The 24,971-nt window shown below is 43.8% G+C and overlaps 1 protein-coding gene across 1 annotated transcript in view; it reads left to right on the top strand.

Moving 5' to 3' along the window:
* The window catches only part of HEXD (hexosaminidase D), a 651,835-nt gene that overhangs the window by 512,597 nt on the left and 114,267 nt on the right, over positions 1 to 24,971 (top strand). The gene's annotated exons all lie outside the window — the stretch shown is intronic.

Below are 24,971 nucleotides of genomic sequence, written 5' to 3'. Positions count from 1 at the left end.
GTAAATTTCTGGACACTTGACAGGTATGACTGTGTGTGTACCCATGGCATTTTGAAAATATATGAAGCTGATAAAGTTGTTTAAAAATTAAAAAAAAATGAACACCTCTGAACTGTATTGCTTGATTGCAGTTACACGGCAGCTTCAGTATCAAAATACTTGAACACAAATATGCAAAACTGCATTGCTTTCATGCAGTAGCAGCCAACAAAAATGTTAACAGGCATTCTCTACAAATGAGAAACCCTTTCCTTCCCCATGTGATGCCCTTTACTTTTTTATTTTTCCTCCAAGTTCACTGCAGCTCAGAAAAAACAGTCTTACAAAGCCATGCTCTTTCTTCAAAATGCTACCTTCTGAAAATTAAACCAAAACTAATAGATTTTAAGTACACGTGCATTGCTCTGAAGCAAAGTGCTGAAATGAGATTGAGCTGCAAAGTGTGAGCAGCTCTGAAATAAGCAGTGTGGAGTCAGGCAGCTGAAGGATACTGAGAGGAAATCAACAGTCACTCAGAATGTCAAGTGATAGGTTGAGAGTTGGTGTGGAGGAAGGAAGGATAAAGGGAGGTGTAATGTTAAAACTAATTATAGGGCAAGTTAAATAGGCTGTCTCCTTCTGCCATCATCAAATGTAATTATACATAATAAGGTTTTGAGCATGCTTCAAGGGGTGGGGAAAAAGGACTTTTATTTTTGTTTGTGTTTTTAACTTGAAAATTCAAATCTTATATAGTGCATTTTCAGCAGAAACCCAGGAAGAACCTCTCCCCCATATTTGCATTACTTATAAACAATACAAAACATTTTTTTGTGTATAAATTGATTGAAATTTAGGTGCATCCTAAAACAGTTACATTTTATCTGTAAACTAAGAGAATTCTCTAATGCAGTTATATTAAATAAAGATAAAAACAGAAATAGAGTTGGGTTTCTGTATCTAGCATTGGTGACTATATTAACTTTTAGGGTATAGACAAAAAACTTACGTATAATGGAAAAAAAAGGAAAAAATGTAAAGGAAAAGGAGATATGGACGAAAAAAAATTATGGATGGCAGAAAGGTCAGTGAGGAACAACCTAAGAGTTGCTATTATGACAATAACTTTGCCATTATGTAATAACATGTGAAAACTAATAATTTTTAGCACTGATATTGCTTAATGAGTGTAGTAGCTTATCCTGCAATTTAAAGCTTACTAGGGGAACATGGGATCACCAAAATAATGTGAAAGGGACAGGCACATTGCAGCTAGAGTAGGATTGGCCCTCTTCAACTGAATGGATTGCTTGTGGAATTGCATCAAGAGACCACAGAACTGTTTAATAATCATTTTGTAAATACAAACACTTCTATTACTAACCCAATATCTTATATGGAAACTGGAATATGCCCTGTAATTCTGGCTAAAGATATCAAGGAATCCTTAGGAAAAGTCAAAAAGATCTGCTTCATGAGACTTAATGGTATCTCTATTTAATAAAATATCACAATAATTAGTCAATCCATTAATTCTAATGTTTAATGAAATAATGAGGAGGGGGGATAGCCCCTTAACACTGAGGTGTATCACTTGCAGTCCCTATTTAGAAAGGTGACATTAGACCAAACTTATGTACCTGTCATGCAGTTAACTTTGCATCCCTAACTGATGCATGTTTTGAACTCCACTTGTTCAAACAGCCTATAAGGAATAGCAAATATGGGTTTATGAATGCATATTCAACCATGATATGCCAGACTTTTTTTTGACAAAATGTTATGTTTAATGAATCAATCTAATGGATGTTTTATGATACACTTAAATGTTTCTAAGGCATTCAGCACAATGCACTATGATCATACATTAGGAAATGTATGCAAACTCAAAGTTAATCCATATATAATTAATGAGAAAACCTAATAGGGCAGCATTGGGAGTCCCACCTATTTCTTAACTTTTAAGTAAAAGTCTTACTAATTCAGGATTACAAGTACCAAAGATCAGTTTAGTAAATTCAGACAACCACACATGAAGTTGATCTTGCCATAAAAAAGAAACACAGCCACGCACACTCACACACCAGATGGATAGAGAGGTGGTTGAATAGGAAGCAAGCAGTGATAACACAAGGTAACAGGTAATCATGGAAGACGACTGAAGATGGAATTCCACAAGGCTCTGTATTGGACTCGGTACTTTTCAATTTGATATTCTCCGATATTCAAACCTCTTCTAATTTCTAGTTATGCAAGTATTCAGATATCTGTAAGACAGAAGCAAAACTTTCAAAAAAGAGAACTTAATTGAATTAAATGCTTATCTCACCCAAATTAAACATGGCTTGAAGGCAAAAGTTAATTGGGATGGGAGAATTTATCAATATATGAATATTTAAAGGACTTTATTACCCTTACTTGTAAAGGACTTAACTTTCAAGAACCAGAATGGACATAAAACAAAAAGCAATGAAAAAATTAGTATAATCCTGAATCCAGTATCATATAGAGATGAAGTGATATGGTTCATGTTACTTTCAGATGTTTTTAAGACCTATTACTGAATACTTAGTTTTTCAGCCTGACTCTAATGGACCTAGGTTTATTAGAAGGTATCCAACATAGGTTTACCAAAAGGATAAATGGTATTAGAAATCTGGATTACTTCAACAGACTGAAGAAACTAAAATTAGTCAGTATATTATATAGGTTTGTAAGAGGTCAGCTCTGTTTAGCTTTTAGAACAGTGGGCAGTCTGTGTTATTAAGGAATCATTTAGGCCACACCTTGGATAAACAGTATTATAAAATAAGAATAAAGGTCCATTATACAAGGCTGCTACAAACAAAACTGTTAAAAGAGATTCCTGTATTACTTAGTCTATCCCAAGGCAACAAAATAGACTACCCTATGAAGTACAGAATGTGAAAACTTCAAGATAAATTTAGATGATTATATGACAGAAAGTTTATGGTTAGCTTGAGGGAGGCTGCTTTATTAGAAGCTCCTAGGACTTGACTGCAGCCGTGCCATAACTTACAAACTTAGATGCAGTACTCTTGAAGAACTCTCTTCAGAAGAATGTAGGTCTTATAGCTACATTTTCATAGGATCCTTCCTTAATCACCTTTGTAATATTCCTTACAATAGGGATATCGTACTGAGAATAGCCTTACTCCTGGATACTGTACCAAAGCCTTGGACCCTTCCAAGCACCACACATCAGATGTTTGTTCTACATTCAAGATGTAAGATGTGTCTGTGATGTACAACCTCCAAATCCCCAGAACGTCTTTAGTGCCAGCCCAGATTCTGTGTTTTAAATTTGGTCTGAAAGTCAGTCATTTCACTTCAGCTTCGGAGCCATTGGCAGATAAGAACCTCATTGGGTACTGTTCCTTTTTTCTCATTGAAGAGTTTATTAAAGGTTCATGTCATCCAGAAAGAAGAAATGTGAGTGCAGGAGGCAGATTTTCCATAGGTAGAAACACAAGAAGTGCATTTTTTTGTTTTGGTACAGACTACAACCACAAACAGTGTGATATCTGCCAGGACTGTGTTCAAAAGACTCTGTGCAGCTGTGTGTCATCTATTTAGAGAATCAGTGATTGAAGTTACTCATTCAAGGGACCATGTGTTCTGAATCTATCCACCTGGACTTCCAGACGCCTTCAGAAATAGAAGTATAAAAAGTTGCAGTTGGAGTCTTCTGCTGTCCAGCCTGAACCAGATGTCTATGTAGGGTCAAATTAAGTGCCCAAGGACCATCCAACACCAACTCTATTTATCATGACCCAGTTGGAAGCCAACACAAAGCTTGCAATTCACATGTCCTCTGATGCCAAGATAACGTCCATTGTGGATGAGAAGGGGGAACCATGGCTGGTAATTTCCAAAGGGCTGACAGTGATTCCACAGATACTTGTAAGTGAAGAAATACCTGGTTCCTTTATAGAAGTAAGGCAGGATTCAGAACATTCTAAGTATGTTTAGGCTGACCTTCTTGCTAAAAAGAAACAAAAAAGCAAGAAATATGGTTCCTGTTGTTTAAGACTTCCAAAAGGAGTGGCAAGACTTCATCCAAGGTCTTTTTAAAGGCCTTATGAATTTAAAGGGTTTGTCAGTACATTCTCCTGTTTGTTTTCTCTCTTCTTCCAACTCCCACTAAAACAACTAATAATTCTGATTCTTCGATGAGAATGAAAATTTCGATTCTGGGGAGGAATCTTTGACTTAATCTTCACGGATTCACTCTTAATGGCTTTGGGGTCTGATGAAAAGAATACATGTTAAGTTGTCAATCTCGCCTTCATTCTTGCTTGTTGGGTTCGGAGCCGATCCTCGGCTCCGACTCGGCACTTGCTTTAGCTCGAGAACTCCTTTTACCAGCTCGAGGCAGCCCCATATCCCATGATGCAAGGCGGTAAGTACCCAGATCTCGTTTGCCGCTTCGCTTGGGAGGTCTTCTTTTTACCAGCTCCTGGTAAGTTGTTCACATTTGTGATTTTCAAGCCCCTTTTTTTAGTGTAAAACTCTTTTATTAATAGTTTAAGTTTATTTTTCAACCCTTTCTGACAGAAATTCCCTGTCTCCTTTAATTTTTTGTTAGTCAATTTTTTTCCCTATCCCATCCCCCCCCTGTTAGGGTGTGTGTGTTGGTTTTTTATAGAATACCTCTTGGTATTTGTTTAAGTTAATTTTGACTGGTGTGTGTGTGTGTTGTGTTTTTCGGCACCATGTCAAAGGAGAGGGTCTCAGGTTTTAAGAAGTGTGACTCGTGCTGTCAGAAGATGTCTCTGACAGACGGTCACACTTCTTGCCTGTATTGTCTGGGCCCTCTTCACCTGCAGGACTCCTGTGCTATTTGTCACTCCTTCAGCCAGAGAGTCCTGCAGGAGAGACATAATAAGTTGATTCTTAGGGGCCTTCTTAAGCCGGAGGGCTCTCCGGCTAAGTCGGCTCCACCAAAATCAACAAAACCTGCCAAGGCCCAGGCTTCTGTATCTAAGCCTGCGGCCTCGGCCCGACTGCATTGAGTCGAGATCGGCTCCGGCTGGAGCCGATTCTGGCTTGACAAAGCTTTCGGCACCGATGGCTATCGGTGCCGAATCTGTATTGTCCACTTCGATGTCGGCTCCGATCGGTTCCGACACCCATGTGGCACAGGCATCGGTGTCGGCTCCGATCGGCTCCGACACCGTTACTTTGGTGGCTGTATCGGCTCCGGCTGGAGCCGATACATCGAGGCTTCCTGTCGGCTCCGAGAAGTCGGCTCCGACAGGATCTATTGTATCGGCTCCGATGGCTCATTCCAGGAAGAGGTCGAGGTCTCCTTCCTTGGAGCCGATACTTTCGGCTCCGGCTTCACCTCTTCTCTCGGAACGGAGCCATCGGAGCCGATCTTCAAGGTCATCCAGGTTGTCAGATCATGACCTAGAGAGAGTGGTCAGTAGATTACTCAAGTCACAGGTACTGGCCCAAATGTTACACAGTCCGTCTCAGCAGACGACTGTGGGTCCACACCCCGTTACAGTTCCTCCTTCAACTCTATCCCAGAGCTTGGAGTTGGAGTCTTCGGGCATGGTTACTGCTACGGCTGGAGGACGGATACCCCCTTCTGTTCCTTCAGCCTCTACTCTTATCTCCTCTTCGAGACCTTCCTTAGAGGGATTCGGTGGTCGGGCTTCCATGGTCTCCTCCGAGGGGGTGAGTGGCATCGGACCCTTGTCCGAGCCCGCTCTTCCCCTTGGAGCCTCGGCCTTGGTGAGCTCGGCTCCGACATCTGCCTCGGAGACTTCCCTTTCAGTGGTCCCTGGAGTTCCTAGCTCTTCGGAGCGGGTTCTCTCGGACCTGTCTGGGAGGGGAGCATTCGAGGTGATGAAGAGTGTACTGGCCACTGGTATCAGTCAGCAGTCTGTTCCCGTAGCTCCTCCCTCTATAGTACCTGTTGACATCTCTGCCACTTCTCTTGCTACAGGACCCAGAGATCCTCCGCCTCAGGTTTCCCCATTGGGAATTTCCCCCTCTTCCGAGGATTCTCCTGATGTTTCGGGAGATCCTCCTAGGAAGAGGACTTGTAAGAGGAAGCATGTAGACTCCCCCGAGTCTGTCACTGGATACTGACTTTGATGAGTCAGAGGGATCCCTAGATCCTCTCTGAGGATGTCTCCTTCTCAGACATCCTAGAACTTCTGAAACAGAGGGGAAACTGGCCCACCAACAATCCCTCTGAGGATGAGTCAGTATACCTAGAGGCGTTTGGATCTCGGCCCTCCACCTCCTGGGTGTCTCCGCCTTCGACCCCCTTATGCAGCTTATTGCACGAAGGCGTGGCAGCTCCTGACTCTGTAGAGCCAGTCCCTAGGAGGCCTTCTAAATTTATCACTGCCCCCAGTGACAAACAATTCCTTACCAAGGGTGTCCCCGCTGATGCCATGGTGGTGGCTGCGGCCACCAAAAAGGAACTTGCAGATCCTTCCGTGCCCGTCCATCCTCCTAATAAGGACTCTAGGACCATGGATAGGTACGGTAAGCGGATGTTTTCCTCAGCGACCTTTGCTATGCTCGCTGAATTACCTATGTCACTTCACCAGACTCCAGAGGGATATCCTGAAGGAGCTGGGAGAAGTAGTTCAGGATCCTACAGCTGCAGGGGCTCAAGAAAAATTGCTTCGCAGCTAGGAACCCTCAATTCCATTGCAAACTCCTCCATGCGGCTAATATCTTATGCTGCGGATGGAGCGAGTAGAGCCGCAGGTACAGGTGTGGCTGTTAGACGCCAAGCCTGGATGCGGCTATGTGATTTTATGGATCCCTTTAAGGCGCCTTTACAAATTCTCCCTTTGATGGGTCAGCTTTGTTTGGCCCTCAGGTAAAGGAAACCTTGACCAGGTGCGAGCAGGACGGCAAGACTCTTTCTGCTGTTGGAGTCCATTTTTCCACCCCTTCTAGACCTTATCCCAAAGGACAGAAGGGTGGGAAGATGTGGTTCCGTAAATCCCAAGGAGTCACGCCGGATTCACGTGGTCAGTTTACCCCTAGAGGCAGAGGGGGTAACAACAACAGACGCCGCTCTAGAGGCAGAGGGGGTCCAAAGAACCAGGGAAACAGGGAGCCTCTCTGATAAGCCCTTTCAGCATCCCTGAGGTGTTGCCCGGCTGTCCCTCCTTGGAGGCAGTCGGGGGAAGATTATCACTGTACCCAAAAGCCTGGCATTCCCTCACTCAAGACAGATGGGTACAGTCGATCATATCCAAGGGTTACATAATTCCTTTCGAGGAAAGTCCTTCCCTCAAGTTCCCTTCCAGATGTACCACCCGGTCTAAGGGAGATTGCAGAGTCAGAAATCGAAAAACTTCTGCAAAAAAGAGCCATTCAGCCAGTTACAATAGACCATTCAGAGCCGGAATCTACTCAAGGTTCTTTTTGGTCCCCAAAAAGACGGGAGACTGGAGACCAATATTGGATCTCAGCAGACTCAACAAGTCTGTCAGGAAGACAAGATTCCCAATGGTCACTCTTCAGTCAATTCTGCCCTTCTTACAGAAGGACAACTGGATGTGCTCAATAGATCTTCAGGATGCACTATCACATCAAAATTCACAGACGCTCCAGGAGATTTCTCCGCCGGCTGGGGTCCAGTCATTTCCAGTTCAGAGCCCTGCCCTTTGGTCTCACTACAGCCCCCAGAGTGTTCACCAAATGCATGGCAGTGGTCACGGCTCACCTGAGACGTCAAGGATTCCAGGTGTTTCAGATCTCGACGACTGGCTCCTGTCAGCCACCACCAGGCATCAGCTTATACAAGCCAGGGATTACACAATAGGCCTTTGTTCTCATTTGGGCATCTCAATCAACTTCAAAAGTCATCCTTATCGCCCTGCCAGTCTATTACCTTCATAGGCGCAAACTTAAACACTGTTCGGATGTCAGCTACCCTTACAGAACAAAGAGTTTCAGACATTCAGACTCATGTCAGGATCATTCTGGCCAGCAAGAAAATACAGGCCAGAATGGTTCTGAAGGTATTAGGTCTCATGGCTGCGGCCATTACACTTCTTCCCTGGCTCGATTCTACATGCGCCTTCTTCAGTGGATGCTGTTCACACAGTGGTCATACCAGCAACTTCCAATGCGTCACCAGATTCTGGTGACACAAACATGCAAAGAACATCTTGCTTGGTGGATCACATCGTCTCAGGTTCACCAAGGCAGGTGCTTTGTACCTCCGTCCCCGATAGCCACTGTCACCACGGATGCCTCCCTGATCGGGTGGGGGTCATTAGCAGGGCAGGATGGTTCATGGGACGTGGCAACCGATCGAGTACCATCTGCACATAAATGTCCTGGAGATGAGAGCAGTGCTTTTAACGTTGCAAGCCCTCAACGACTTTCTTCCCGTAGGGACAATTGCAGTCCACACAGACAACATGTCTGTAGTTTGGTATATCAACAAACAGGGCGGAACCAAGTCCTACCCCTTGTGTCGAGAAGCGCTCAGACTTTGGCAATGGGCGATCTCCTCTCATCGGTTTCTGGTAGCAACGCATATCCCTGGGAAAACCAACATTATAGCGGACAGATTGAGCAGAGCTATCCTCATGCCTCACGAGTGGTCTCTCAAGCAATCTATAGTGGAAGAGATTTTTCTGGAATGGGGTCGCCCATGTTGCGATCTTTTGCTACTCCCCAAAACAGCAAATGTCCAGACTTCTTCAGCCTCTTCCCTCTATCAGGCCATCCCCAGAGACGCTCTGACCCAGGATTGGCCCCAGGGACTTCTTTATGCCTTCCCCTTTCCTCTGATCCCTCAGGTGATCCAGAAAGCTACCGCTTTGAGAGCCAAATTGATTCTCATTGCCCCTTACTGGCCTCGACAAGTTTGGTTCCCGTTCCTCCATCATCACCTTTTGGTGCAGCCGTGGCATCTGGACCCAGTGCCAGATCTACTGATTCACCAATCCGGTCAGCTGCACCGGTCAATCCCCTCTCTCAACCTCACAGCATGGTTGCTCCACTTCCTTCCTTAGCCAGGCTTCCTTTGATCTCTAACCCTGTTAGAGACATCATAGTAGCTTCACTAAAATCCTCTACCAGGAGGATTTACACAAGCAAATGGAAACGTTTCTCTTATTGGGCTAAGGCCCAAAATATTGATCCTTTTACTGCCCCTGTTCAGGCAGTTCTGGACTTCTTAGCAGAGATTTTTCATGCAGGCTCCTGTTCTTCCACAGTCAGAGTTCAATTGGCTGCTATTTCTAATTTTCATGTTGGGATAGCAGATCATAACATTATGTCCCATAGGCTCTGCAGGGCCTTCTTGAAAGGAATTTTCCTACTAAAGCCTCCAATCAGGAATCCTCCTCCTCAGTGGGATCTAAATTTAGTGCTGACATCCTTGATTCTTTCCCCCTTCGAGCCAGCTGTTTCTTGTTCCTTGAAATATCTTTCTTGGAAAACTTTATTCCTAGTGGCTATTACATCTGCCAGGAGGGTGTCTGAACTTCATGCTCTTTCGGTTCGACCCCTATTTGATTTTTCACAAAGACAGAGTATCTTTGAGAACTAATCCATCCTTTTACCTAAAGTCGCTTCAAAGAACAATCTGAATCAATCCATTGATCTCCTGTATTTTTCCTAACTATTCAGATAGAGCTGAACAAAAGCTACATTATCTTGACGCCCACCGTCAACTTAGATATTATTTGGACAGAACAAAAAGTTAGAAAATCTGATCAACTTTTGTTTCCTATGCGGATAATAAAAAGGCCTTCCTGTTTCTAAAGTGACTTTGTCCAGATGGCTTTCTTCGGTCATCACTGAAATTTATACTCAGGGGAAAACAGCTGTGCTCAAAACCTAAAGCACATTCAACTAGGAGTTTAGCTACTTCTACAGCTTTTCAAGCTAGACTTCCTTTGGACACTATTTGTGCGGCGGCCACTTGGGCCACTCCTCACACTTTTGTTTCCCATTACAAATTGGACTTGGCCTCCAGGGACAGAGCCAGTTTTGGCTCTACAGTCCTCAAGAGTTTGTTCCATTGAGCCACCCAGGATAGAGGTGCTAGGACGCTGTCCCAACAAGCAAGAATGAAGGCGAGATTGACAACTTAACATTAAGAAGTTATGTACCTACCATAACGCTCCATGTTAGTTGTCTTCTCGCCTTCTTTCTTGCGACCCTCCCTCCTTCCCCCTGGCCTGGACAGACCTTGTATAAGAAACTATTATACTAAAGACCATTCAGACCTGGTCCTTTTTCCATCTGTAAGTTTCTTCTTCCTTTGGGAAGTATTTTATGCTTGGTGTTATTGCCCTTTGTCAACAAACGAGATCTGGGTACTTACCGCCTTGCATCATGGGATATGGGGCTGCCTCGAGCTGGTAAAAGGAGTTCTCGAGCTAAAGCAAGTGCCGAGTCGGAGCCGAGGATCGGCTCCGAACCCAACAAGCAAGAAAGAAGGCGAGAGAAGACAACTAACATGGAACATTATGGTAGGTACATAACTTCTTATTTTCCCCCTTACTCCTCAGTTGAATAACTTTCTTTTGGAGACGCAATTGTTAAAATGATGGAACATTTCTATTGGGAAAGCTGTCAAATGTCTGATGTCCAGAAGAGATGCATGATATCATACTGATAGATTCTCCCAGACCCTCTGCAATCCCTCTTGCTTTGGAAGCTCTTCTAGACACTTTGTCTTCTGCTTCCCAAGCCCTGGTGTCTCAGCCCCCTGCTCCTAAAAACACAGGTTCTATAGGGTTCTTGAGGTTCAGAAATTCTTGTACAAGAACACCTTCTCAGACTTTTCTGTGATATCCCTTACAGATGACAAACCTTCTAAACTGCTTGCCTCTTCCAAGCTCTTTCCTTTACAAAAGGGTAATAAGGCAATGGGTTGGTGCAGTAAGAAGGTGCATACCTCTGCTACCTTAGCTTCCAAGGCCATAAGTTACTAGACACATATGACTAGGCATATACGTGACTTGTTACAAAAGTGGGGGCAGGGCATGTTGACTGTCATGCCTGAGTCTGATTGTAAGACTTCTGCCTTTTTTGCTAGGTTCAGCTCATCATTTTATAAAATGAGCTGTGATATTCCTAATGCTTCATCAAGGGCAGTTGTATCAGTGTCTGTCATTAGCAGTATTCCTGGCTTTGACTACAGTCTCTCCCTGAGGATATGATGACGAAATTGTTGAAATTTCCTGTAGATAGACAAAATTTGTTTGGTTCTGCTGCTGCAGGTCTTTTTAAAGCTTTGCAAGAAAGTTGAGAAGGTTATGCAGGACCTTAAGCAAATGTTCCTCTTGCCTATACCTACATATCAGAGGAAATACCCTACTAAGGCAACTTTTGTGCATAAACATCTTAATCTTTTCCTTTCTGAATAAGTCATCTTCTGTTTGAGAATCATTTTCCACTCCCTCTCCATCAGATTCCTCTTATCAAAAGGTTAACTCTGTTTTTTTCCATTGTGCAACAAATCACCACAGACCCTGGGCTGTATCAATAATTCTCATTGGTTATTTCATGGCTTGGAAGTCCCATTCTCCCTTTTCTGAGATTCCTTAACCTTTTGTTTGTCAATTGCCTCATTTTTCTCTTCTTCAGGACCTGTTGATGCAGGATATTATTCAGCCAGTGCCTCCTTGCCAGAGGTCACAGCTTTCTACTCCAGGATGTTTTTGGTACCCAGGAAGGAGGGATGGGTGAGACCCAATCTAGACCCGACCTTTCCTTTCTCAATACCTTTTTGAAAGTTCCTTCTTCAAAATGTTGATTTTCTTTCCAGTATGTATTCCCAATGCTTCTTCCTTAGGCTTTTCTGGTATCTGTGGACCTGAAGGATGCCTAACTACATATTCCTATATACACCCTCTCTTTAGGAAGTATTTGCGGTTCTCTGTACCCTCCTTACATTATCAGTTCTCTGCTTTGTCTTTTGGCCTTTCTATGGCCCCAAGGTTTTTTTATGAAATGTCTGGTCTCAGTCATAGCCTTCTGCATGCTCCATGGTGTTCAAATTTGTCCATATCTGGATGATCTTCTGATTCAAGGTTCCTCTCCACAACTTCTGCACCAGGATATAGAATACACATTGCTTCTTCTTCTTTGCAGTGTAGAATTCATTCTAAATCTCAAGAGGTCAATTCTGACTCTTTCTAAGGACCAGGTTTTAATGGAATGCAAGGTTCATAACTTTACTATGATGGCCTTTATTCCTACTCCCAGTGTCCTCTCCTTGACAGTTTTCTTTCAGTCTATTATTCCTTTGCAAGACACCTCAGCAAGAGTGTCTCTGAGAGCCCTGAGGTTCATGGCATCCATTGTTCCAATGGCACCTTTTACCAGACTCCCAAGTCTTTTGGGTTTCTAATACCATGATGGGAATGGACCCTATTCCTAAGTCAAAGTATGATTAAAGTTTATGAAATTAGTATGGTTTCAATCCTTGATGTCAGCCAGATGTGCTCTTCACAGCACCTGCAGTGTGCCCAGAAATGACTCCTCCTGCAATTTGTACAGGGTTACATGTATTGTTAACATATCTAAGTATAATTGTAGAGTCTTTTTTTATAACACCCGTTGCTCCTACTACTATGGGAACTGTCAGGGTATAATTATTCCACATTGCTCTTGTTTCTGCCTGCAAATCCTGATATTTTATAACTTTGTGTTTATCAGTACGCAAGACACTGTAATCACTGGGTGTGGCAATTTCAATGAACAGTGCTACTTTTGTCTTTTCATGGACCACTATATCTGGTTTTCTAGCATCTATCTTCTGAACTGTTGGTAATGGATGATCCCATGTGATGTAGACTTCATCATTTCCTATAATGCTTTTGGCTCATGTTTCCTGTGTTTTTCAGCCACTTAAATACCATGTTTGCACAATCCCCAGTGTAACAGTCTTGCCACATTATTATGCCTTTCAGTATACAGTCCTTTTGCCATTAGTATGTCACACCCAACAAAGAGGTGTGCAACTGTTTCCAATTCTGTTTTACAAAACCTACATTTGGCTGTTTCTCCCACATGTTCAATGGACTTTGTAAGCCAGTGTGTATATAGCCCACTATCTTGTGCCACCGATATTAACCTTTCATCTCTTGGTTTGAATTTGCCTCTCCTTAACCATTCCTGCATTTGATCCTGATTAACATGAGGTTCTTCCAGAAGTTTTCTATACTTGCAACTATATTTATGAATTTTCCACATTTCTTGCCTTCTTATCTGGTCCTTCATCTTTTATTCTTTCTTTTGTTTTTTTGGCACATTCATTTGCTGCCTGATTTTTATCTCTATATCTATAAAAAAAAATTATCTCCATATGAGGAAGTTCCAGTGGTATCTGAGGACAATTTGGTTGCAACCTTGTCACTCTTAGGACTTCCCCACTCCTTCCTTACTTTGCCTAAGGAATGAATTTCTGTGGTGGATCCATCAGATATCTCAGAATCCAAGCCTTCCGTTTTGTGTGCCTTCCCCATTCAGAAGCTGTTTACAAATGCTTTAGATGTGGCCTGGGGGCTTGTTTCAACAGCATCAGGGTTCAGTGGGTTTGATCTCCACAACAGGTGAAGGTGCATATCAACATCAAGGAACTGAAAGCTCTTTTCTTGGCTCTTTAGGCTCTGCATTACCTTTGGACTGTGGTCCTGTCAGAGTCTTCGCCATCAAAATCATTGTCATGTGGTTTATAAACAAATGGGGGGGGGGGCAGAGTCTTGTCATCTTTGCAGACTGGCCATCATAGCATGGGATTTCACCATCCACCATCAACTGATTCTTCAGGCAGTCTGTATTCTCTCAGAATACAATGTTGTGGCAGACAAACTGGGCAGATCCAGGGCAGATCCTCATGAATGAATGCTTCACAGAGAGATTATTGTGAACATTGCCTTTCTGTGGGGTACGTTTCAAGTAGATATTTTCACCTCCATCTGAGCAGACAGCTTCCCAAGTTCTGTTCCAGATTGCCAAGTCCTCTGGCTTGGAAAGTGGATGCCATGTCTTTACTTTGGAGGGGGATGTTCCTGTATGCATTTCCCTGCCTTCCTCTGTTGCTAAATATCCATCACATGGTAATGTGGGACACGCCAAAAATCTTTTGGTGACTCCCTTTTGATCTTGGCAGCATTGGTTTGCCCTTCTTTTTCACCTGAACAAGGGCAGTCATCACAACTTACCCCACAGGATGAATCTTTTCACACGGGATAAGGGTTCTCTAATTGACCCTCATCTTGTCACCCTACACATGACTGTCAAGGTTATAGGGTTTTGATTCCTTTTTGACAACAGTTTTCTGAGGACATGCTTCAGGTTTTGGAGTAGGCCAGGAAACCCATTACTAGAAAATCTTATGTTGCAAGGTGAAAAAGATTCTCTTCTTGGTGTCACAAAACTGACACTCTTATATTGGATATTCCTACTGTTCTTTCTTATTTATGTAAGTTGCTTAACTACAGTGTGGCATACTCTTTTCTTTTGAAGCCCATTTTCAGCCATTTCTGCTCGTCTGCACCTGGATCTCCCACTTTCCTTTAGGTTTGAGGGTAAACAGTTACTAAAAGGTGTCCTTCATAGTAGGCCTCCAAGAAAAACATTTCTTCCTCCTTGGGAGCTTAACTTTGTTCTTGAAAAGTTGACTAAGCCACCTTTTGAACTGATAGCCTCTTACCCTTTAAAACTGTACCTGGAAGACTGTCTTGTTGGTGGCTTTAACTTCTTTCAAGAGAGCTTCTGAACTTCAGACCCTTGCGGCAGTTCCTCCTTTTTTGGTTTTTAACAGACACAGTGCGTCTCTTAGAACAAATCCATCTTTTATTCTTAATGTAGTCAGTGATTTGTCTTTAAATCAGACTATCCATCTTCCTCCCTTCCTTCTTTTTTTCTTTCTTTCTCCTCAAAATAGTACTGAGAGAGTTCTTCATTCTTTGGATTTACATAGACCACTCATATATTATTTAGACAAACTAAAAATACATTAGGAAATCTGAGCAGCTTTTTGTTTCTTTTCAGTACAAACAATTGCGTTTAGCTGTTTCTAAATAAACCATCTCTCCTTGGATTTCTAAAGCTATTTCTCTTATTCTTTTCATGGCAAGCAGCTTTCTACTTCTGTTTGTGCTGAATGTATTAGGACAGTTGCCTCTTCTGGAGCTTTTTTTCAAGGTTCTTGATTCCAGATCCATTGTAGAAACAGCTATTCGGTCTTCTATGCATACTTTTAGTAAACACTGTTAAGTTGGATGTGATTTCTAGGGCCAGATGCCAGAGCAGATTTTGCAAGGCCAGTCCTCCTCTTTCTCTTCATTAGCTGCTTCTGCTGCTGTTCTTCTGGGTCAGTTAAATTCTGGGAATTTGGTTCACTTACATCACTTGTGTGCCTTACACCTTGGATGTAGGACATATAATGTCTGATGTATGGCACCTTAGAAGGGTCCAAGGCATTGTTATGCTGGCTGGAAGTTTGGCTATCCTCAGCAGGTAATATCCCTGTTGTAAAGAATACTGCTGCAGTGATAAGTAAGGCATCTACTTTTATGGTAAGTTTTTACACAACTGTACTTTCACATGACACTAATTTTCCTCTCGTGTAGATTTTGCCGTAGTTAGTTTAGCTGATTTTTCCCTCATATGTATTCTCTTGCAGTAATGTGTTTTAACTGTATTTTTTTTTTTAATATTGCTTTACTGTACATTTGACCAGTTGTCTTGTCTGCTAAAGCCAACACGGTAGTCATTTACTTACAAAGGGAAAGACGGTTCTTTTAGGTGTATGGATGCCTCTTTGGCCATTTCCTTAATGGTGTTTCCTTCTGAGATCTCACCACTTACCACTGGGAATACAATAGTCCTTTCTTTAGTAAGTGCTGCTGTCTAGTCCTTGCCTCCAGAGCAAGCTTTCTCTTGAACATATTTACATCCCATTTGCCATCTATCAGTGTTTTTGAGTTTGTAACCTTTTATTTATTCCAACAGTGTTGATTCCCAAGAAGTACAGAATTTATTTCATAAATAGATGCTTCTTTACATCATTGATGGGGTATTAGCAGGTCAGCTTTCTTTTTGAGGTCCTTTGCTGGAACATGCTGTATGGTCTGTACTGGTCTTTTATTTTTACCTAAGCCTCTCTTTCTTTTCTACCTTGCATAGCACCACAAATATTGCATGTGCTATTCTAGTGTTTGAGTAAAAGAAGTCAGGATCAAGTGAGGACACTCATCTAGGGTTGATGAGTGTCAGTGTCAGCAGATGCTAGATGTTCATCGTGCATACAGCTGCAGTCATAACAGATGGGTTCTCCTGCCGTCAGGCGGGTCCTCGGTCGGCCGAATTCCAAAGTCTAGGTCCGGCATCGGTTGTCTTCGCTTCTTCCCTGACGTCAGTGCGACAGGGGTATAAAGGAACCAGCCGACGCCATTTTCTCCAGTCTTTCTTGCCGCGCGGTGCCCGAAGCAGAAGCAGTTCGCAAGTGCCAGACGGCCAGCTCCTGAAATTACGAAATTTGGAAACCGAAGTCTTCTTAAAAGCTAAGTACCCCGTTGGGGAAACTTTTCTTGCCTCAGACCGATGTCAGACAAAGTTAATAATTGTATTTCTTGTGGGAAGCAAATACCGCATAAGGATTTCCATTCCCTCTGTGTATACCTTGTTTAGGCCCAGACCACGACGTCTCGGTCTGTCGCTTTTGTGCTACATTCAACAAACGCACTATTAAGCGTCGGGTGGAGTTCGCCCAGCATTATTTTGGAAAAGCATTTAACTATACTATGTCGTCGGATACTCCGACTCCAGTTTTGTCTAAAAAACGCAAAGACAAGGACCGACACACGAGGTCCGCGGCCTCTATCGACACCACACCAAAGCCGACTACACGTGGTCCGGTTCTCAGTGAGGCGCTTACGCAGCCCCTGATTACCGATGACACTTCTTTGACGGTGTCTCCTGTGCCTGAGGTCGCAGGCTCCTTGGCCCACACCCCGACTACTGATACCGAAGCCACTCTTGGCGTTGAAACTCAGAATGTGGACAGGTCCACCTCCACTCAAGGTGTCTTCAGACCTTCCTCTTCTTTCTCCATCAAGGCTTTCACAAAGTCTAAAGCAACCATGCACCCTAAGAGACCAGCTACACAGGGCCCATCTCCAGGCCCCATGTCTAAGAAACAGATGCTTAAAATGGCTGAGGATTTAATTACTCTAATCAGAGGCTCTCAGCCCCCACCGGACAAAAGGCCCAGAGTGGAGGAAGATTCCCCCTCCTCTGATCAGGGCTCCATTATTTCAGAGCACTCTGATGATGAAGAACATTCTTACTCCCCTTTTGAAGACTCTGATGCGGAGGAGTCCATCCCTTCTGTATCCCCCCCCTGAGGATTTCTCATTTGGGGAAACTTTGCATACCTTAAGGGAACACTTCCACTGGGAAGGCCAGGATTATTCAGATTCCAAGAAAAGGCTCAGGGAATTTCTCTTGTTACCTCAGCATAGGCCTCTGGCTATACCTCCTGTCTTGGACATCCTAGATGATGTTTATTCGGAGGCCTGCCTTAACCTGGACTCTCTACCTCCAGCTCCAGTTAAGCCTGACAGGTACTACAGGGTTCCTGACTCACACCAATTTCTTTACAAAAGCCATGCTGCTGACCCAGAAACCATCTCACAGGGCCCCAAGGGAGTTAAGGCCTCCATTGCCAAAAATCCATTGCCTTCCGAGAGAGATTCCAGATCCTTAGAAAGGTGGGGAAAAGGTATATACCTCGGCTACCTTATCCATGAGGGCCTTAAACTGTCAGTTTCATATGCTAAAATACCAACAGTTTTTGTTATCACAATTGAAGAGTAAAATGTCACAACCTGAACAACCAGACTTGAAGGAGTTGCAGGATTTGATGCATAGTGCAGAACAAGTGGGTAAGCATACCTTACAATGTGGTTTTGATGCTCTAGAGGCCTCATGCAGAGCTGCTGTTACAGGATCAGTCATACGTAGGCATGCCTGGCTCAAGGAACAAGCCTTGCCTGATCATGTCAAAGCTAAATTACTAGACGCCCCTCTTCAAAAGGATGTGCTATTTGGTGCTAATGCTGAGGAGGTATTAAGGAAAATGGAGGAAAAGGCTAAATCAATGCAAACTGTGAAAGAATTTCTACAGGTTCAACCCCCACGTTTTAGTAGAAATTGGCCTTCCAAAAACTGGTCCTTTTCTGCCACAGACAGACCCCAAAGAGGCAGATACAGGCGCCCGAGGGGCAGAGGACAATCCCAAGGCTCGTATAGAGGCAGACAATGGCAAGCTCCTACACAAAGAGGTGGTGAGGACAACTCGCAATCTTTCAGAAAGCAAACCCAATGACTTTCCCCTTTGCATGCCAACCAGGTTTCAAATGGCAGCCCCCTTAGGAGGAAAGCTGGCATTATTTTCAAAAAATTGGCATGTTGTCACAAAGGACAAATGGATCCTGGACATTATAAACAGAGGCTACAAATTCCATTTTCACACCCTTCCAAAAATGAGAGGCATGCCAAACCTGCCACACAATCAAAGGGCAGAGGCACAAAAGCAAATTACAGATCTCATAAACATGAAAGCTATTCAAGAGGTACCTACGCACGAACAAGGTCAAGGTTTTTATTCCAGGCTATTTCTGGTGCCAAGGAAGGAAAAAGATTGGAGACCTATTTTGGATCTATCCATCCTAAACACATTTCTACTCGTACCAAAATTCAAGATGCTCACTCTACAGCAACTTCTTACCATGCTGGGCAAGGAGTCTTGGCTGGTAACATTGGACCTCAAGGAGGCATACCTGCATGTCCCAATCAGACAGAATTGCAGAAGGTACCTCAGATTTCTTGCAGGTTCAACCCATTATCAATTCTCTGCATTGCCCTTTGGCTTATCTACTGCGCCCAGAGTATTCACGAAATGCCTGGCATCAGTAATTGCCTACTGCAGACTTCAAGGGATACAAATATATCCCTATTTGGACGACTGCCTGATCCAAGCGGACAGCAAGGACATTCTTCTGAAACATCTGGCTTATGTAATAATGTTATTGAAATCTCTGGGATACACAGTCAACAAAAAGAAATCAAGGTTAATACCCTCTCGGAAGATAATTTTCCTGGGTGCCAATTTGGACACAAACACCCAGATGGCCTACCTCACGCCAGAGAAGCAGGGGCAACTAATACAATACTTCAAAACACTAGCAAATTGCACCAGGCTAACTGCAAGGAAAATCCTGCAGGCTCTGGGATTCGTGGCATCTTGCATCTTACTAATCCCATGTGCAAAGCTGCATATGAGGAAACTACAATGGTACCTAAAAAACATATGGTCTCAACACAGCCACAGTTTGGAAACAATAATACCACTGATTCCATGTCTGCAAAAGGAATTTCTGTGGTGGGCTCAAGCATGTCAAACAAACACAGGCCTTCCATTCAGCAAGCCTCAAGCAAATCAAGTCATCACAACAGAAGCCTCGGACTACGCCTGGCGGGGCGCACATGACAGATCGGTGCATTCAGGGCAAATGGTCCCAAAAAGAAAAGCACCTCCACATCAATCAAAAAGAAATGCTAGCAGTAATAAATGCTATGAAAGCTTTCAAGGACCTTCTACAACCAGGTCAATTATTGATAAGAACGGACAACACCACAGTCATGTGGTACATAAACAAACAGGGAGGAACACATTCTTACCCCTATGCAGACTGGCCATGTCACTTTGGAACATGGCCATGGACTTACAAATGGAACTACAAGCACAGTACTTGCCAGGCAAGGAAAACACGCTGGCAGACAACCTAAGCAGGAATATGACAGATCCACACGAATGGAAATTGCATCCAAAAGTTTTACAGAAATAATCCAAGAATGGGGAAGGCCAGACATAGATCTCTTTGCCTCCCACAAGAATCATCAATTGACAAAATTCTGCTCAAGGATCTTCCATCCAAAGGCCTGGAGAGTGGACGCTCTTTCTTTCAGTTGGACATCAATGACAGTTTATGCCTTCCCTCCGCTTCCTCTGCTGCCCAAAGTTCTATTAAAGACCAAAGCAGACAGACCAAAGATGATTCTCATTGCTCCGGACTGGCCAAGGCAACACTGGTACCCACTCCTGAGGAGCCTGACGCATTCCCCACCATGGACCCTGCCTCTAATGCCTCTTCTTCTGACTCAGCACACAGTTTCAAAACACTTCACAGCCAGCTAAAAACACTCAATCTAGCCGCATGGAAGATTCCTTAGCATCTCAACAGGCCCTACTCTCCAAGGAGGTGCAGGATGTCATTTTGGAGGCCAGAAGGCCATCAACTAGAAAAGCTTACTCCACAAAATGGAAACGTTTTTGTGTCTGGAATGAGAAAAAGGGCCAGGATCCTGGAAAACTGAATTTACCTCAAATACTACAATATTTGGCTGAACTGCTAAGCAGTGGACTTTTTCTCCTCCATCAAAATACATGACTCAGCCATTTCTGCAGAATACAACACTGATCCACCTTTATTCTCTCACCCTCTCTTAAGACAGTTCCTCAGAGGGGCTAAGAATTTAAGGCCTCCAAGGAAACAACCAATACCTGCTTGGGATCTTAATTTCATTCTGGAAAAATTGACCTTGCCTCCTTTTGAGCCAGCTGCCTCATCAGATTTGCAATATTTGTCCTGGAAAACAGCTTTCCTTCTGGCTATCACCTCAGCTCGTAGAGTTTCAGAACTACAGGCTCTCATGGCTGTCCAGCCTTTTATCATCTTCCATCAGGACAGAGTTTCCTTACGAACCAACCCGTCCTTTATGCCTAAAGTGGTATCCAGGGTAGCCTTAAATCAGGCCATACATTTACCTACTTTTTATCCTAATCCTCAAAACAAAGGGGAGAGATTACTACATTCCTTGGACATCCACAGACAGCTGCGTTATTATTTGGACAGAACAAAGCCTTTCAGAAAATCAGAACAGCTCTTTGTGGCCTATGCGGTAGGAGCTCAAGGGAAACCAATTACCAAACAGACAATCTCAAAATGGATAGCCCAATGCATATGCTTTTGCTATTCCTTTCATGGCAAAACTGTTCCTACAGGCATTAGAACTCATTCCACCAGGGCCACAGCCACCTCTGCAGCCTTCCTCAGAGGAGTTCCTACCAAGGATATTTTGGAAGCAGCCACTTGGAGTTCTGTGCATACCTTCTCCAAGCACTACAACCTACCATTATACTCCAAATCTAGAGCAGGCTTTGCCACTGCAGTCTTGCAGGGCATTTTGGCTCCTCCTAGTTCCAACTAGTGCCTACCACCCCTTTCTTAGCTTTGGGATTCTACCCATCTGTTATGACTGCAGCTGTATGCACGATGAACATAGTACAGTTTTGTACCTACCATAAATGTAGATGTTCGAGTGCTAATACAGCTGCAGTCCAGGTTTCTCCCTCCTTCCCCTCTTGGGACAGGCATATAGGCTAACACATCCTCATACAACCTGATTGGGGTTTTCATTTATAATGTATTTGCTTGCAACTACTGTATTTTGATTATATAGCACTGCATTATCACACAATTTTATTATTGCCTTCCTTCTGGGGGCACCTGACATCTGGGGCAAGAAAAACTGAAGAAAATGGCGTCGGCTGGTTCCTTTATACCCCTGTCGCACTGACGTCAGGGAAGAAGCGACGACAACCGACGCCGGACCTAGACTTTGGAATTCGGCCGACCGAGGACCCGCCTGACGGCAGGAGAACCCATCTGTTATGACTGCAGCTGTATTAGCACTCGAACATCTACATTTATGGTAGGTACAAAACTGTACTTTTGGGCAACCCCAAAAGGTGCCTTTACAGTTTAGCCTGGATTATGTTTCACCAGTCATTTTTGTTATGTAGCATGACAAATAATATTCCCCAAACTATTTTATCTGTATGGTAGGCCATACATAACAGTTTTTCTTGTAATTTTAAGAGGATTATAGGTTCATAGGTTCATACTAGGCTATCTGCCCAAGGGCATTTATAAGCCTAGCCCATAGTTATTTGGCTTTCGCCACCCCTTTAGTTTGAATAAAACTATGCCTATTATTTTGCTGTGCCTCTGTCAAGCAGTGACACTGAAGTAATCCCTGGGGTATATCTGCGATCCCCCATCCATTGGTCAAGATTCCTCTTGAACAAGGCCAGTGAGGTGCTCTGACTCACATGTACCGGGATTTTGTTCCACAGCATAGGGAGTCTCTGGGTGATGAATCTGTCCCTCCAGCATGTTCTATTAATAACCGTGTCAAGGTTTAAGTCTCCCGCCCTTGTGGTTCTGAGGGATCTAGATTTTTGAGGTGAAGCATATTCATCAAATCAGGGTTTGACATGGCCTTATATGTCAGGCACAGGTCACCTCTGAGCAAGCGGTATGAGACTGAATAGAGCTGGAGTTCTTTCAGTCGGGCAGCATAAGACATATTTTTGAGACCCTTTATCCTTTTGGTGAGGAACTTTTGGGGCCTTTCCAGCTGCTGCAGGTGTCGGGTCAGATACATTCCGAATGGGGCATTGTACTCAATCATAGGTCTAATGAGTGATGAGTACAGGGGACGATGACCTCCCTTGATCTAGATGTGAATCCCTTCATGATCAGGTGGGCAATGTAGAAGGTTTTCCTAACTACTTTAGCAACATGAGTGTCAAACGAAAGGCTACTGTCAACCTGGGTCCCCAGATCCCTGATGACTTCTTCTGTGCTCAGTGGATTGCCACCTATATGGTAGCTAGGGGTAACCTTGTTTTTCCGAAGGGTATGACTATGTATTTCTTGGCATTTAACTTTAGGCCATGGCTCTGGCACCAGTTATCCGTTTCTGTGAGGCCCTTCTGAAGGATATCTGTGTCAGATGTGTTTTCGACTATGGCGCCCAGTTTGCAGTCATCTGCAAACTTTGTCAGCCATAACCCTCCTGTGTTTGCTTGTACTTCAGAAAAGTAGATGCCGAACAAGAGTGGACCCAGGACTGAGCCCTGTGGGACACCACTTGTGACAGGCTTTGAGTCTGACATGGCTCCAGCAACTCTAACCCTGTGGGTTCTGTCACTTAGCCAGTTTGCAACCCATCTTGTGATATATGGGTTTACATTCAAGCTGATGAGTTTTTCGATGATACCTGAGTGGGGTATTGTGTCGAAGGCCTTTGCCAGGTCAAGGTAGGCTGTATGGACTGCCTTTCCCTCATCAGTGGCCTTAGTGACTGTCTCGAAAAAGTCAACCAAGTTTAAAAGGCATGATCTGCCTTTGACAAAGCCAAACTGGGTTGGATCCAAAGTCTGCAAGTTCCCTATGTCTTTATTTATGAGTTCCATTATGATCCTCTCCATGGCTTTGCAGATAAGGCTTGTCAAGCTAATGGGACGGTAATTTCCAGGGTCGGTGGAGGCACCGCCCTTGTGAAGTGGGACCACAGTCGCCGTGCGCCACTCCTTGGGTACGTATCCTGAGGTGAGGCTAAGATTAAACAGCTGTCCTAACTGCGGGTTTAATTCCTCATTGAGTTCATGGAGCACACAGCCGGGGACACCATCCGGTCCCATGGATGCTGTGTTTTTTGCTTTGGAGAGAGCAGTTCTCACCTGGGCGTTGGAGATGCTTGGGGGGCTACAATCCTCTGGTATAGATATCTCTCCTTTTGGGGGGGAGAAGTTTGCACTGAACCTGTCAGCCAGTATGTTGGCAATGTGTGTAGGTTCAGTAATCTTCACATCATTTTGAACTAATTCTGAGCATATCTGGGAGTTTCCTCCTAGGTTTCTAACATAGCTAAAGAAGGCCTTATGATTGTCTTTTGAGTCCTTGGCGATTTTTCTCTCAAAATTTGCCTTGGATGATTTTATGAGAGCTCTTAGTTTTTTACTTATAATGATCAAAGGTGCCTTACCTTTCAAGGATTTTGCTCTATCTTGTAGTAGCTTCCTCCTTTTGTTGTAGAGCTTGTTTATGGCTGGGGTCCACCAGACTGGATGCTTGCCTTTGGTACAAAGAGTCTTAGTTTTGTTTGGGATTGCCTGATCCATGCAGTCCTGTAGGTGCTGGTAGAAGGCATTTGTAAGTGATTCAGCGGTTTGAGTAATGTTTACCACTGGCTCAGGGGCCTTAAAGGAGACCACACTAGTTTTAGAAGTGTGAAGTCGGCTTTTGAGAAGTTTTTCACTGTGCTCTTTTTTATTTCAGGTGGGGGCGGGATGAGGACCTCCAGCGAGATTAGTTTATGATCTGATCTCACCAGTGAGGGGTATACTTCCGGTGTTGAACATTGTGATCCCATGTTCGTGATGATGAGATCAAGTATGTTTTCTCCTCTTGTGGGGATGGTGACTAGTTGTTCCATGGCATTTGAGTTTATGAACTCCAGGAACCTTTGGGCTAGAGTGTTTGGGCTTGAGTAGTGTTCCCAGTCTATACTAGGGTAGTTGAAGTCACCTAGTATGATGGTGTTTGGAGATACATTTATCCCCTCCATTGTTTTTAGGAAGGCCATGTGAGGTTCCTGAGTTTGAGAGGGTGGCCTGTAACATGCTACAAATTGCAGAGCAGTCTTGCCTATGGTTAATTGCACCTGGATGGTCTCCGATGCATCGTGCGTTGCCACCAACCTTGAGGTGTGGGTGTCCTTTATGAATATGGACACCCCCCCTCCTTTCTTGGTGTTGTCCGGATTTTGGGGCTGGAACGCATGATATGAGGTGAAACCTGCTAGTGCTGGGGTGCTCTCATGAGCCTTGAACCAGGTTTCTGTCACAGCACAGACATCGATGTTCTCCATACTGAGAAGGGCCTCGAGTGCGTGCATCTTGAGATTGAGACTTCTGGCATTGAGCAGCATTACCCTTAGTTTTTACTTTTTGTGTTCTAGGGTGGTAGGTTTAGAATTTGAGCCTTGCCTAAAAAAGGCACTATGGGGGTGGCAAGAGCCTTTGCCAATATCCGGAA

Source organism: Protopterus annectens, chromosome 10.part0 (assembly GCF_019279795.1).
Source record: "Protopterus annectens isolate FY-2018-M chromosome 10.part0, PAN1.0, whole genome shotgun sequence".
In the NCBI taxonomy this organism is placed as follows: domain Eukaryota; kingdom Metazoa; phylum Chordata; order Ceratodontiformes; family Protopteridae; genus Protopterus; species Protopterus annectens.
The sequence above is the reverse complement of the archived record's forward strand: the minus strand, read 5'-3'. Positions and strand labels throughout refer to the sequence as shown.